This window comes from Panthera onca, chromosome F1 (genome assembly GCF_046562875.1).
Source record: "Panthera onca isolate mPanOnc1 chromosome F1, mPanOnc1 haplotype 2, whole genome shotgun sequence".
Taxonomy (NCBI): Eukaryota; Metazoa; Chordata; class Mammalia; order Carnivora; family Felidae; genus Panthera; species Panthera onca.
The window spans coordinates 50,443,724-50,458,308 of NC_138355.1; the positions used below are offsets into that span (position 1 = coordinate 50,443,724).

Consider the following 14,585-nt stretch of genomic DNA (forward strand, 5'->3'; position numbering starts at 1 on the left):
TCAAAAGAGTAGAAGATAAAGGAACGCTTCTCCATTCATTCAGTGAAGCTAGTGTTCTGATACCAAAATCAGAAAAAAAAAAAAATCAAAAGAAAATTAAATCACTACAGACCAAAATCCCCTATAAATATAGATGCTATATTTATATCCCTCTATAAATATAGATGCTAATCTCCTCAACAAAGTACATTTTAAAAACATTGAGGGGCACCTGGGTGGCTCAGTCGGTTAAGCCTCTTGATTTTGGCTTAGGTCATGATCTCGGGGTCATGAGATCAAACTCCACATCAGACTCCACATGGAACCTGCTTGGGATTCTCTCTCTTTCTCGTGCTGTATCTCTATCTCTCTCTCTCTCAAAATAAATAAGTAAACTTTAAAAACATGGAGCTACATATGAGAAGTTTATATACTATATCCAAATGCGATTTATCTCAGAAAAGTTATCATATTAAGCCATACTAATAGAATAAAGAACAAAAATTACATGATGATCTCAATAGATGCAGAAGCATTTGACAAAATACAACACTCCTGAATGATAAAAATGTTCAACAAACTAGGAATAAAAGGAAACCACCTTAACCTAATATAAAGTATCTACAAAAATCAAGCTAACATCATACTTAAAGGTGAAAAACTAAAAATTTCCACCCAAGTTCAGGAACAAGGATATCCCCTCACACACTTCTTATAACATTGGAGTAGAGGGCAGTTAGGCAAAAAAGTGAAATAAAAGACATCCAGATTGGAAAAGTAGAAATAAAATTATCTTTATTTGTGAATAATATGATCTTTTATGTAGAAAATCCTAGGAAATCCATTCAAAAATTGAATTTTTAGATTTTTTTCCAAAATGGGAAAAATATTAATAAAAGACTTTAGTAAGGTTTCAAAATACAAAATCAATATTGAAAAATCAACTATAGGGGTGCCTGGGTGGCTCAGTTGGTTGAACATTGGACTCCTGATTTCAGCTCATGTCATGATCCCATGGTTATGGGATCCAGCCCCGTGCTGGGCTATGCACTGAGCATGGAGCCTGCTTAATATTCGGTCTGTCTGTCTGTCTGTCTCTCTGTCTCTAAAACTTTTTTTTCTTTTTTTCTTAAAGTTTATTAATTTATTTTGAGAGAGCACAAGTAGGGGAGGGGAAAAGAGAGAAGCCAAGAGAGAGAATCCCAAGCAGGCTGGGCACTGACAGTGCAGAGCTTGATGTGAGCTTTAATTCACCAACTGTGAGATCATGAGCCAAAGTCAAACACTTAACCGACTGAGCCACCCAGGTCCCCTGAAAATAAAAAAAAAAAATTTAAATCAACTATATAAGAAAATAATTTAATTTATAACAGCACTGCAAATAATAAATTACTCATGAATAAATTTTTTAAAGTGCACTACCTATACTAAGAACACTACACAATATTGTTGAAAGAAAAAAAAAGATCTAAATAAAGGAAAGACACCCATGTTTGTGGACAGAAAGACAATATTGTTAAAATGGCAATGATCCCCAAATTGGCCTACAAATTCAAAACAATTTCTGTAAGAATCCCAGCTGCTTCTTTGTAGAAATTAATAAACTGACACTAAAATTCATATGGAAACTCAAAGGACCCAGAATAGCCAAAAACAATCTTGAAAAAGAATAAAATAGGAAGACTTACCTTCCTGACTTCAGATCTTACTACTGAAGAACAGTAATCTGTTGTGTGGTACTGAAAAAAAGGATGAACATGTAGGTCAGTGGAATAGACCTGGGTGTCTAGAAATAAATCCACATATCTATGACCAGTTGATTTTTGACAAGGGTGCCAAGACCACTAAATGAGGAACGATTAGTCTTCTGAACAAATGGGGCTAGAACAACTGGAAATCTATGTGCAAAATAATGAAATTGGACCCCTAACTCACACCATATACAAAAAGCAACTCAAAATAGATAAAATAGTAACTCAAAATAAGAGTGAAACCTATAGAACACTTTCAAAAATATGTAAATGTAAATCTTCCTGATTTTAGATTTGGCAGTGAATTCTTAGATATGACAGCAAAATCACAAGAAACAAAAGGAAAAGATAAACTGGACTTTATCAAAACTAAAGACTTTTGTGCTTCAAAGAAAGTAAAAGGACAACCTGTAGAATGAGAGAAACTATTTGCAAATCACATATCTGATAATAGTTCAGTATCCAAAATACATCAAGAACAATTATAACACAAAAAAACCCAAATACACTAATTTGAAAAATGGGCAAAGGATCTATTATACATTTTGAATAAATAAGATAAAAAAAGATATACAAGTGACCAAAAAACAAACAAACAAACAAACAAAAAACCATGAAAAGCCGCTCAATATTATTAGGCATCAAAGAAACACAAATCAAAACCACAATGAGGTACCACCTCATACCTAGTAGGTTGCCTAAATTAAAAAAGACAGCAACAAGGGGGCGCCTGGGTGGCTCAGTTAGTTGAGCATCCGACTTGGGCTCAGGTCATGATCTCACAGTTCGTGAGCTCACGCCCCACCTGGCTCTGTGCTGACAGCTCAGAGCCTGGAGCCTGCTTTGCATTCTATGTCTCCCTCTCTCTCTGCTTCTCCCCTGCTCACATTCTGTCTTTCAAAAATAAATAAAGATTTTAAAAAGTTAAAGAAAAAAGATAATAACAAGTGTTGGTGGGGTACTTGGGTGGCTCAGTCACTTAAGCATCCAACATCAGCTTAGGTCACGATCTTGCAGTTAGTGAACTCAAGCCCTGCGTGGGGCTCTGTCCTGACAGCTCAGAGCCTGGAGCCTGCTTCAAATTCTGTCTCCCTCTCTCTGACCCTCCCCTGCTCATACTCTGTATGTTTTTCTCTCTCAAAAATAAATAAACATTAAAAAAAATTATTTAAGGGGCGCCTGGGTGGCTTGGTCGGTTAAGCGTCCGACTTCGGCTCAGGTCATGATCTCACAGTCCGTGAGTTCCAGCCCCGTGTCGGGCTCTGTGCTGACAGCTCAGAGCCTGGAGCTTGTGTCAGATTCTGTGTCTCCCTCTCTCTCTGCCCCTCCCCTGTTCATCTCTGTCTCTCTCTGTCTCAAAAATAAACGTTAACAAATTTTTTTTTTAATTATTTTGAAAAGTGTTGGTAATAACATGGAGAAATAAAAACTTCATACATTGTCAGTGAGAACAGAAAATGATACAACTACTTTGGAAAATGGTTTAGCAGTTCCTCAAATGATTAAGATAGAGTTACCATATGACCTAGCAATTCCACTCTAGGTATATACCCAAGAGAACCAAAAACATCAGTACATACAAGAACCTGTATAAAATGTTCAGAGCTGCATTCTTCATAATAGCAAACAGTGAGGAAACAAGCCAAATGTTCATCAACTGATGAGTGAACAAATAAAATCTATACAATGGAATATTATGCACTCATGAAAAGAATGAGGTACTGATTCATGCTACAGCATGGATGAACCTTGAAATATTAGGCTGAGTGAAAGAAGGCAGACACAAAAAGCTACATATCCTATCATTCCATTCATATGAAATATCCAATGCATGCAAATCCATACAGTCAGAAAATAGATCAGTGGTTGCCAAGGGTTGGAGTGGAGAGGGACTAGGGTGTGACTTTTTTTTTTTATGAGTAAGTGAACAGTATTTTTTTTAAGTTTATTTTGAGAGAGACAGAGACAGTGAGAGTGGGGGAGGGGCAGAGAGAGAAGGAGAGAGAGAGTCCCAAGTAGGCTCTCCTCTAACAGTGCAGAGCCCAATGCGGGGCTTGAAACCATGAAACAGTGAGATCGTGAGCAGAAACCAAGAGTTGGACGCTTAACTGACTGAGTCACTCAGGTGCTAGCTGAGGTGTGACTTCTAATGAATATGAAGTTTCCTTTGGGGATGATGGAAATGCTCGAGATTTAGATAGTGGTAATGGTTGCACAACATTGTGAATATATTAATTCACACTAATTTTTAAGGGCAAATTTTATGGTATGCAAAATTCATCTTAACTTTTTTTTCATGATCTTAGTAATGTTATTAAGATATATCTCACATACAAAACAATTCACCCACTTAAAGTGTAATTCAATGGTTGTTAGGTCCTTTAGCATATGCACAAAGCTGTTCAACCATCACCACTAATTCCAGGACACTTTCATCACCCCTAAAATAAACCCTGTGCTCGTTAGCAGTCACTTCCATTCTTCCCACTGTACTACTCAGCCCCTGGCAATGACTAATCTGCTTTCTGTCTCTATGGATTTACCTGTTATGGACATTTCATATAAATAGAATTACACAATATGTAGCCTTCTGTGTCTGGCTTCTTTCACTGAGCATAATGTTTTCTAGGTTCTTCCACCTTGTGGCAGGTATCAGTACCTTATTCCTTTTTATGGTTAAATAATATTCCATTGTATGGATATATCACATTTTGCTTACCCAGTTATCAGTTGGTGGACATTTGTGTCGTTTTCACTTTAAGGCTATTATATGTATTAATATTAATTAGCGGGGTGCCCGGGTGGCTCAGTTAACTGAGCATTCCACTTCAGTTCAGGTCATGATCTCACAGTTCATGGGTTCAAGCCCCATATCCAGCTCTGTGCTGACAGCTCAGAGCCTGGATCCTGCTTCAGATTCTGTGTCTCCCTCTCTCTCTGCCACTCCCCCACTCACACTCTGTCTCTCTCTATCTCTCAAAAATGAATAAACGTTAAAAAAATTTTTAAAAAATAGTAATTAGTGCACAAATTTTTGTATGGAAGTGTGTTTTCAATTCTCTTGGATATATATTTAGCTATGGAAATTCTGGGTCCTATGGTGACTCTATGTTTAACTTTTTTTTTTTTAATTGTCACGTTAGCTAACATGCAGAGTAGTCTTGGCTTCAGGGGTGGATTCCCATGATTCATCACTTACATAAACACCCACTGCTCATCTCAACAAGTGCCCTCCTCAATGCCCATCACCCATTTTCCCCATCTCCCAAGCTCCCCACCCCCATCAACCCTCAGTTTGTTCCCTATATTTAAGAGTCTCTTATGGTTTGCCTCCCTCTCTGTTTTTATCTTATTTTTCCTTCCCTTCCCCTATGGTCATCTGTTAAGTTTCTCAAACTCCACATACGAGTGAAATCATTTGATATCTGTCCGTCTCTGACTGACACATTTCACTTAGCATAATACACTCCAGTTCCATCCACATTGTTGTTGCAAATGGCAAGATTTCATTCTTTTTCATCACCACCTAGTATTCCAGTGTGTGTGTGTGTGTGTGTGTGTGTGTGTGTGTGTGTGTGTATACACCACATCTTCTTTATCTATTCATCAGTTGATAGATATTTGGGCTCTTTCCATAAGTGGGCTATTGTTGATAGTGCTGTTATAAACATTGGGGTGCTTGTGCCCCTATGAATCAGGACTACTGTAACCTTTGGATAAATTCCTAGTAGTGCTATTGCTGGGTCATAGGTTAATTCTGTTAAGTATTTGAAGAACCTCCACACTGTTTTCCAGAGTGGCTGCACCAGTTTGCATTCCCACTAACAGTGCAAGAGAGTTCACCTTTCTCCACATCCTTGCCAACAGTGTTGTTTCCTGAGTTGTTAATTTTAGGCACTCTGACTGGTGTGAGGTAATATCTCATTGTGGTTTTGATTTGTATTTCCCTGATGATGAGCAATGTTGAGCATCTTTTCGTGTGTCTATTTGCCATCTGGATGTCTTCTTTGCAAAAATGTCTGTTCATGTCTTCTGCCCATTTCTTCACTAGATTATTTTTTTTCAGGTGTTGAGTTTGGTAAGTTCTTTATAGATTTTTGATACTAGCCCTTTATCCAATATGTCATTTGCAAATATCTTCTCCCATTCCATTGGTTGCCTTTTCATTTTGTTAATTGTTTCCTTTGCTGTGCAGAAGCTTTTTATCTTGATGAGGTCCCAATAGTTCATTTTTGCTTTTATTTTCCTTGCCTTCAGAGACATGTCAATTAAGAAGTTGCTGTAGCAGAGTTCAAAGAGGTTGTTGCCTGTTTTCTCCTCTAGGATTTTGATGGTTTCCTGTCACACATTCATCCATTTTGAGATTATTTTTGTGTATGGTGTAAGAAAGTGGTCTACTTTCATTCTTCCACGTGTCAATGTCCAGTTATCCCACTATTGCTTGCTAAAGAGACTGTCTTTTTTCCATTGGATATTCTTTCCTGCTTTGTTGAATATTAATTGGCCATATATTTGTGGGTCCATTTCTGGTGTCTCTACTCTATTCCAGTGGTCAAATGCCCATTTTTGTGCCAATACCATGCAGTCTTAATTACAGCTCTGTAATACAGGCTAAAGATTGGGATTGTGATACCTCCAGTTTTGGTTTTCTTTTTCAATGTTACTTTGGCTAGTTGGGGTCTTTTTGGTTCCATACAAATTTTAGAATTGTTTGTTCTGTGAAGAAAGCTGGTGTTATTTTAATAGGGATCACATTGAATATATAGATTGCTTTGGGTAGTATCAACATTTTAACAATATTTGTTCTTCCTATCCATGAGCATGGAATGTTTTTCCATTTCTTTGTGTCTTCTTCAATTTCTTTCATAAGCTTCGTATAGTTTTCAGCATACAGATCTTTTACCTCTTTCATTAGGTTTATTCCTAGGTATCTTATGGTTGTTGGTGCAATTGTAAATGGGATCGATCCCTTAATATCTCTTTCTATTGCTTCATTATTGGTGTATAGAAATGCAACTGATTTCTGTACATTGATTCTATATCCTGCGACTTGGCTGAATTCATTTATCAGTTCTAGCAGTTTTTTGGTGGCATCTTTCAGGTTTTCCACGTAGAGTATCATGTCATCTGCGAAAAGTGAAAGTTTGACTTCTTCCTTGCCAATTTGGATGCCTTTTGTTTCAATTTGTTGTCTGATTCCTGAGGCTAGCACTTCAAACCCTATGTTAAACAACAGTGATGAAAGTGGACATCCCTGTCGTGTTCCTGATCTCAGGGGGAAAGCTCTCATATTTTCCCCATTGAGGCTGATATTAGCTGTGGGCCTTTCATATATGGCTTTTATGATGTTAGGTATGTTCGTTCTATACTGACTTTCCTGAGGGTTTTTATTAAGAAAGGAAGTTGCATTTTGTCAAATGCTTTTTCTGCTTCTATTGACAGGATCATATGTTTCTTATCCTTTCTTCTATTAATGTGATGTATCACGCTGATTGATTTGCAAATATTGAACCAGGCCTGCAGCCCAGGAATGAATTCCACTTGATCATGGTGAATAATTCTTTTAATATACTGCTGAATTCGATTTGCTAGGATCTTGTTGAGAATTTTTGCATCCATGTTCATCAGGGATATTGGCCTATAATTCTCGTTTTTAGTGGGGTCTTTGTCTGGTTTGGGAATCAATGTAATGCTGGCTCCAGAGAATGAGTCTGGAAGCTTTCCTTTCATTTCTAATGTTGTATTTCTTTGTATTTTGCCAGTTTCACTACAGTATGTCATGGTGTTGGCCTGTTTTTGTGGGTTTTGAAGAGAGTTCTCTGTGCCTCGTGGACTTGGATGGCTGTTTCCTTCCCAGATTGGGGAAGTTCTCAGCTATAATCTGTTCAAATAAACCTTCTTCCCCTTTCTCTCTTCTTCCTCTGGAACTCCTATGATATGGATATTACTTCATTTCATTGAATCACTTAGGTGTCCTAATTCTCCATTCATGGTCTAGTAATTGTGTTTCCCTCTTTTTCTCAGCTTCACCATTTTCCATAATTTTATCTTCTGTTTCACCTATTCTCTCCTCTGCTTCTCCAATCCTTGCTCTCACTGAATCTAGTTATTTTGTGTCTCATTTACAACATTTCTTCATTCATTATGACTATTTCTTAGGTCTTTGATCTGGGCAGCAATAGATTCTCTGCTGTCTTCTATGCTTTTTTCAGGCCCAGTTATTAGATATGGGTGTTATTCTAAAATCTTGTGCAGGGGCGCCTCGCTGGCTCAGTTGGTTAAGTACCTGACTTTGGCTCAGGTCATGATCTCACAGTTCATGAGCTTGAGTTCCACATTGGGCCTTGTGCTGACAGCTTAGAGCCTGGAGACTGTTTCAGATTCTGTGTCTCCCTCTGTCTCTCTCTCTGCTCTCTCTCTCTCAAAAGTAAATAAACATTAAAAAAAACTAAATTCTTGTTCAGATATATTGTTTATATCTGTTTTGAGCAATTCTCTGGCTGTCATTTCTTCCTGGAATTTCTTTTGAGGAGAATTCTTCCATTTCATCATTTTGACTAGGTTTCTGCCTTTTACATGTTGTTGTTGATGTTTCTTTCATTGTTTATTTATTTTTTGAGAAAGAGAGATCAGAGTGTGAGCAGAGGGGGGGAGGGGCAGAGAGAAGGAGAGACACAGAATCCGAAGCAGGCTCCAGCCTCCTCACTGTCATCACAGAGCCCGATGCGGGGATGGAACTCATGATCCATGAGATCATGACCTGAGCTGAAGTCAGATGCTTAACTGACTGAGCCACCCAGGCGCTCCTTTTACGTGTTTTAATAGCTTATTATGTGTCCTGCACCTGTGAGCACTACTATATTAAAAAGTGGTCACACACTGTCCAGGGCCTGGCCCTTCAGGAGGGGTTTTTGGAGTGTGTTGCATGCCCTCTGTTGTTGCATATTTGGCTGTGCTATCCCACTACTTGTAGTGGTGGACTGTTTGGACCGTCCAGCAGGTGTGCTTTGATTTGTTCATTAAAGTAACCCTGGAAAAAAGGAAAAGGAGGGGGGGCCTTATCTCATACAAAGAAGAAAATGAAAGAGGTGAAAAAAAAAAAAAAAAAAAAGACCAGGCAGAGAATCAAAGAAAGTATAAGGGCTTAATCCAGAGAGAGAGAGAGGAAAATAAAGAAGGGGATACAGAAAAGGTATCAAAAGAATAGAGTAAAAATGCCTGATTAAACAAACAACCAGAGCAGAGAAAGAAAGAAAGAAAGAAAGAAAGAAAGAAAGAAAGAAAGAAAGAAAGATGTAAATATATATAAAATATATATAAATTATATAAATTTATATAAATATATATTATATATATTTATAATTGACTAAAAATCAAATCAAATCAAAAACTATGAGCCTCATTCCAAAGGGAAGGGAAAAAAAGAGGAGGGTAGAAAGAAAAAGAAGGGAGAAGGAAAGAAAAGCGAAAATAATAATAATAATAATAATAATAATAATAAAATTAGTAAAAAGAGACTAACATACTAAACCTGTGGACAGTCATCTGTTGGTGCCTGGGACCAGTGGCTGCACACGTCTGGAAGAGAAGCTGTCCCGTTAGATCAGTGTCAGTCCCAATCCAGGAGATAAGCAGTTACCAGGCACGGAGAGGCAGGGATGGTGTAAGCGGGTCCCACCTCCTCTGGGCGCCGCTGTCCCTTCCCTGAAGCCACACCCTGTTGGTGATGGGGAGAAAGACGGCCACACCCCAATCTCTCCTCCCCGGACCACGCGTCTCACACCACACTCTCGAGGCAGCCCTCACAGAGTGGCACCGGCAGGTGGCTTGTCCTGCGGCACCGTCCCCTGCGCCTCCTGGGCCCTCAGTGAGGATTGAGAACCTGATGTCTTAAAGGATCCCACACCACATGGACCAGGTTCCGGGGTAGTGCCACTCTGCCCTGCCCATTGGCTGGTGCGGCCTGCAGGCTCTTTCGTCCTTGTTGGGGGCAACATACCCTCTTCCCACAGTACTGAAGGCAGGAGACCGTTTGCTCACAGTGCACCCCTGAGATGGCTACTATGCCCCAGGGCTGGCTCCCCACCTCCCCAGGCCAGGGGTCAGGTCAGAGGCCTCGATCAGGAGAAAGTCCCGCACTTTTGAGAACTCCAGCCTTCAGCTCCTAAGGCCGTTCACAAAGTAGAAACTGGCACACTCTGTACTTCTCATTCCCCTGTCCAGGGTCCGGAGAGGTTTTTCTCTTGTAGTAACAATACTGCAATCCACAGCTTCTCTTTCTCTCCCTTTTGTCTCTGGCAGAAGGGGTTCCCTCCCCTCCGTGCCCACACTGTTTGGTCTCCCCCAATTTGCATACACGCACCTCAGTCCCTCCAAGCTGTCTCCCTCCACCTGTGGACATTTTTCTGTCACTCTGCAGACTGACTTTGTGGGTGTTCAGGTGTTCTGACCTCAATACTGCCGTGTTGTGGGTTGAGGGAAATCCTGGTCCCCCTACTTCTCTGCCATCATAACTCTTCCTCCTAATTTTTAAAACAACGACAGTATACCTATGAAATACAAAACCTAACCTTTGTCAATGCCCTCCAGCTAAAGACTACCAGGAACACACATCTAATTGGACAGATTGGGTTTATTACTCATTGCAGCAATAAATAAAACAACCAATGGGAAATTGATGGGCATCTCAGTAAGAAGATATTAGAAACAACTAACAGGATTTAGGTTTATATTAGGTGATTTTGAGGAGAATTTACGGAAGCCGTGCTTTGTTTTAGATTGGATGGGGTCAGTAAGCAGGGGTATTTCTAAGAATGGATACCTTAAATTTTATCTAGTATGAGGAAAGACTATACTGAGGCTAATGATGCAACTGGTATTAAAAAGAGAGAGAAGAAGAAAAGAAAGAGAGAGGGAAAAGCAAAAGCTGTGGTCACTCACTCAGCCAGGACGTGACTTTTCTTGTGGTATGGACCATGTTCATGTTTTTTATTCAGACATCGTTGTGGGTGGGCTCGTTCTTGCCTTGATCCATCATGGTCACAGACTGACTCTGTCTAATTTTGATATTCTGTGAAATTTTGCAACAGACCCAAAGAACACCAAGGTCAAGCTGGGAATTCTTGAGCAGCCCAAGGAAACACAAAGACCTAGCTGATAGCACCAGGGTCTGCCTTTCACATTCGATTAGAAGGCACAAAACACATGAAGAATAAAATACACCTGACAAAAGTCACTACCAACCCAGTTTTTAAATTAATGAACTAAGACTTGAAAGTAGCTTCCTTAATCTGTAAAAGGGTGCCTGTGTCCATTTCCTTTTGCTACTGTAACAAATTACCACAAATCTAGTGGCATGAACAACAGAAATTTATTACCTTACAGTTGGAAGTCTGCTATGGGTCTCACTGGGTTAGATTCAAGATGTCAGCAGATCTGTTCCTTCTGGATGCTCTAGGGGAGACTTTCTTTCCTTGCCTTTTTCAGCTTTTTGAGGCCACCCACATTCCTTGCTCCTGGCCCCTTCCTCCATTTTCAAATCCAGCAACATAGCCTAGGAGTCTTTCTTATGCTGCCTTCTTTCTTGTTGTCTCCTCTGCCTCCCTCTTCTTCTTACAAGGATCCTGTGATTTTAGTGAGCCTATCCAGATAATCCAGGATAATTTCCTCATCTCAAGGTCATCTGACTATCAAACTTAATTTCCCTTCCCATGTAACCTAACATATTCACAGGTTCCAGGAATTAGGATGTAGACATCTTGGAGGAAGGAGGGGAAGAGGGCAGGATTGGACATTATTCTGCCTACCACAGCACCTTAAAAAGCCCACAGCAGATGTAAAAAAAAAAAAAAAAAAAAAAAAAAAAAAAAAAATTTTAAATCAGGACAAAGAATGCCTATAATCACTGCTTTAGTTCAACATTGGAATAAAGGTTTTCAATTTGTCACTGCAATGTTTCTCGGACTACACCACATTGCCATGGCTAGTTTCTAAAATGCAAGCAATGGTCCTAATAACAATCTACTCACAGTTGCACACAACCTGAGAACACACATTTTCAGTAAGATCTAAGTCAGGGCTAGCAAATGCATAGCACCACACCTCCCACTTGACTCCTCAGCCGCTGGGGGATGTTATTCACATAGCCCTGTACTCTCTCCCATGGATCAGGGACAAAGACACAGAGTCCTCTGCAATATATTATTTGCAGCAACCACAACCTGTGGATAAGGGCTGGAACATGAAATGAAATCTATTTGCCCATCCTGATCTAGACGAGTAAACCCTGATATATAAAGGATGAGAAGAGTCATTGCTTTTGTTCTAAACCTCACACAGCAAAGTGGGAGTGGGAAGTTTTACAACCAGATTTAACTTCCTAAAGATGTCACAGATCTTTAAATTGGTATTTAATAAACCTCTAAGGGCAGTGGAATAATATTCCCTAGACTCATTTTATTCTTTATGCAAAAAGAGCAACCCCAAATTGCAGCATAGCCTGCTTAAGCTAGCATCTTTTCTATATATATAAATATTCATATATATATTAAACCTTTTTCCTTAATGTCTAAGGATTAGACACCAGGGTAAAGGTATTACAAGACTAGTTTTTTATTTTTATTTTTCTTAATTTGTTAATTTATTCTTGAGAGACAGAGCACAAATGGGGGAGGTGCAGAGAGAGAGGGAGACATGGAATCTGAATCAGGCTCCAGGCTCTGAGCTGTCAGCACAGAGCCTGACGTGGGGCTTGAACCCTGTGAGATCATGACCTGAGCTGCAGTCAGACGCCCAACCAACTGAGCTACTCAGGCTCACCACAAGACTAGTTTATTAAGGTAACTAGCTAATATAAGATGCTAATAGCTCAATTATGAATACTTGATCTTATTCATAAGGAAAACAAATTGAAAAATTCAGGCAAGGGCGCCCGGGTGGCTCGGTGGGTTGAGCGTCCAACTCTTGGTATCGCCTCAGGTCATGATCTCACAGTTTCCTGAGTCTGAACTCCGAGTTGAGCTCCATGCTGACAGTTCAGAACCTGCTAGGAATTCTCTATCCCCCGCCCCTCTCTCTGCCCCTCTCCCACTCACACTATCTCTGTCTCTCTCAACATAAATAAACTTAAAAAAAATAATAAAATAGAGATAATAACAGTATACTTCCTAGAATCTAGTTCCCCTCAAATCTGTGTACTTTCTTTCTGAGAAGCCTGAAACTCACCAATGATTTTATGAAAATAGAGACTGTTTTATTACCCAACTCTGTGGTATAGTTCTTTTCTTCTTTTCTTTTCTTTTCTTTTCTTTTCTTTTCTTTTCTTTTCTTTCTTTTTTCTTTTCAAGTAGGCTTCACAGCCTGTGTGGAGCCTGGTTCAACGGGCTTGAAATCATGACCCTGAGATCAAGACCTGAGCTGAAATCTGGAATCAGATGCTTAACCAACTGAACCACCCAGGCACAAGTGTTGTATAGTTTTGCAATAATAACTTCCTCCCAATAGATCTGTTTTCTTCCCTTACGATGATATTGTTATATACTGAGTCTTAAACTATGATCAAGTGGGAAAAAATCCATAGAGCATCCTCAGAGGTACTTTTACACACTGACTGTCACATACCACTCGGGGGGCGGGGGGGAAGAGATGGGGCACCTGGGTGGCTCAGTCGGTTGAGCGTCCGACTTTGGCTCAGGTCATGATCTCACAGTTCGTGGGTTCGAGCCCTGTGTCCGGCTCTGTGCTGACAGCTCAGGACCTGCAGCCTGCTTCAGATTCTGTGTCACCCTCTCTCTGACCCTCCCCCGTTCATGCTCTTTCTCTGTCTCAAAAATAAAAAAATTTTTTTAATAAAAAAAGAGAGAGAGAGAGATTCCATTTCTGAAATTGCTCTGGCAGAGCCTAGCTTTGTAGAACCACCTTACCTCAGGGTAAGAAAACACCTAGACAGGGTGGATAAAAATTTAAATTTCTCATAGCTGAGTACAGGTAGGTAGAGTTTCCACAGAATGATAGAGACTTTCTTTGGCTCTTCCCTTCCCTAAGTCTAGGAAGTTTTGGCAAGTTAGAAAATAGGATAGTAATCACAGCAGTCAGACTAACCTTTTTTCTGTAGATGTAAGTCGGTTTATCACTCCTTTGCATAAAGCCATCCCATTGCTACCCATCACATTTAGGGGGGGGAAAAGCAAACTACTCGGCAAGACCTATCAGGCATTTCCTGAGCCAGTCCCTGCCTACTTCCCTCTCTAACCTCCTACCATTCTGCCACCTGCTCAATGGACCAGCCTTTCTGCTTTCCCTCTAACAGGTGAAACTAATTCATGCCTCAGGACCTTTGCACTTGCAGTGTTCCTTCCTGAAACAATCTTCTCTGAGATCTTCACATGCCTTATTCTTTCACATCATTTGTGTCACTTCTCAAATGTCACTCACTGAGTTTCCTCCTGACTTCCTAGCTCAGAGATCCCTTCTATTTTCTTCATAGCACTTATTACTATGTACTTGCACATTCTGTCTATTCCGCTGAAATGTAAGTTTCAGAACAACAGGGAGGGACCAGACACCCGAATAGTTCCTAGTACTCAGTGCACGCTTAATCAATGTGGGTTAGGTGCTTAAAATAAGTGCCATTTCCTTAGAAAAAAATAAGTCTGGTGGTTTCTGCAAATGTCTCTCCCTTTTAGGTCAGTTTCCTACTCCCTAGATTAGATTCTGACCCTCTAAAATCACATCAACCCCTTATCTCACTTCCCCAACCCTACTGGTTCAGGTCACCCCACAAGTCATTTGGGAAATGGCCAATGCCCCTTTAACGTGGTATGCCTGAATTTTGACATCACAAGAACTGCCCTTCTC

The 14,585-nt window shown here is 40.0% G+C and overlaps 1 long non-coding RNA gene across 2 annotated transcripts in view; it reads right to left on the reverse strand.

Moving 5' to 3' along the window:
• The window catches only part of LOC132686499 (uncharacterized), a 72,345-nt gene that overhangs the window by 21,512 nt on the left and 36,248 nt on the right, over window positions 1-14,585 (reverse strand). For both annotated transcript variants that reach the window (XR_013553208.2, XR_013553207.2), the window contains 3 exons: window positions 10,671-10,800; window positions 9,253-10,252; window positions 1,668-1,718 (listed from right to left, as the gene is read on the reverse strand). This is a non-coding gene — a long non-coding RNA (uncharacterized LOC132686499). The remainder of the gene's footprint in view (window positions 1-1,667; window positions 1,719-9,252; window positions 10,253-10,670; window positions 10,801-14,585) is intronic.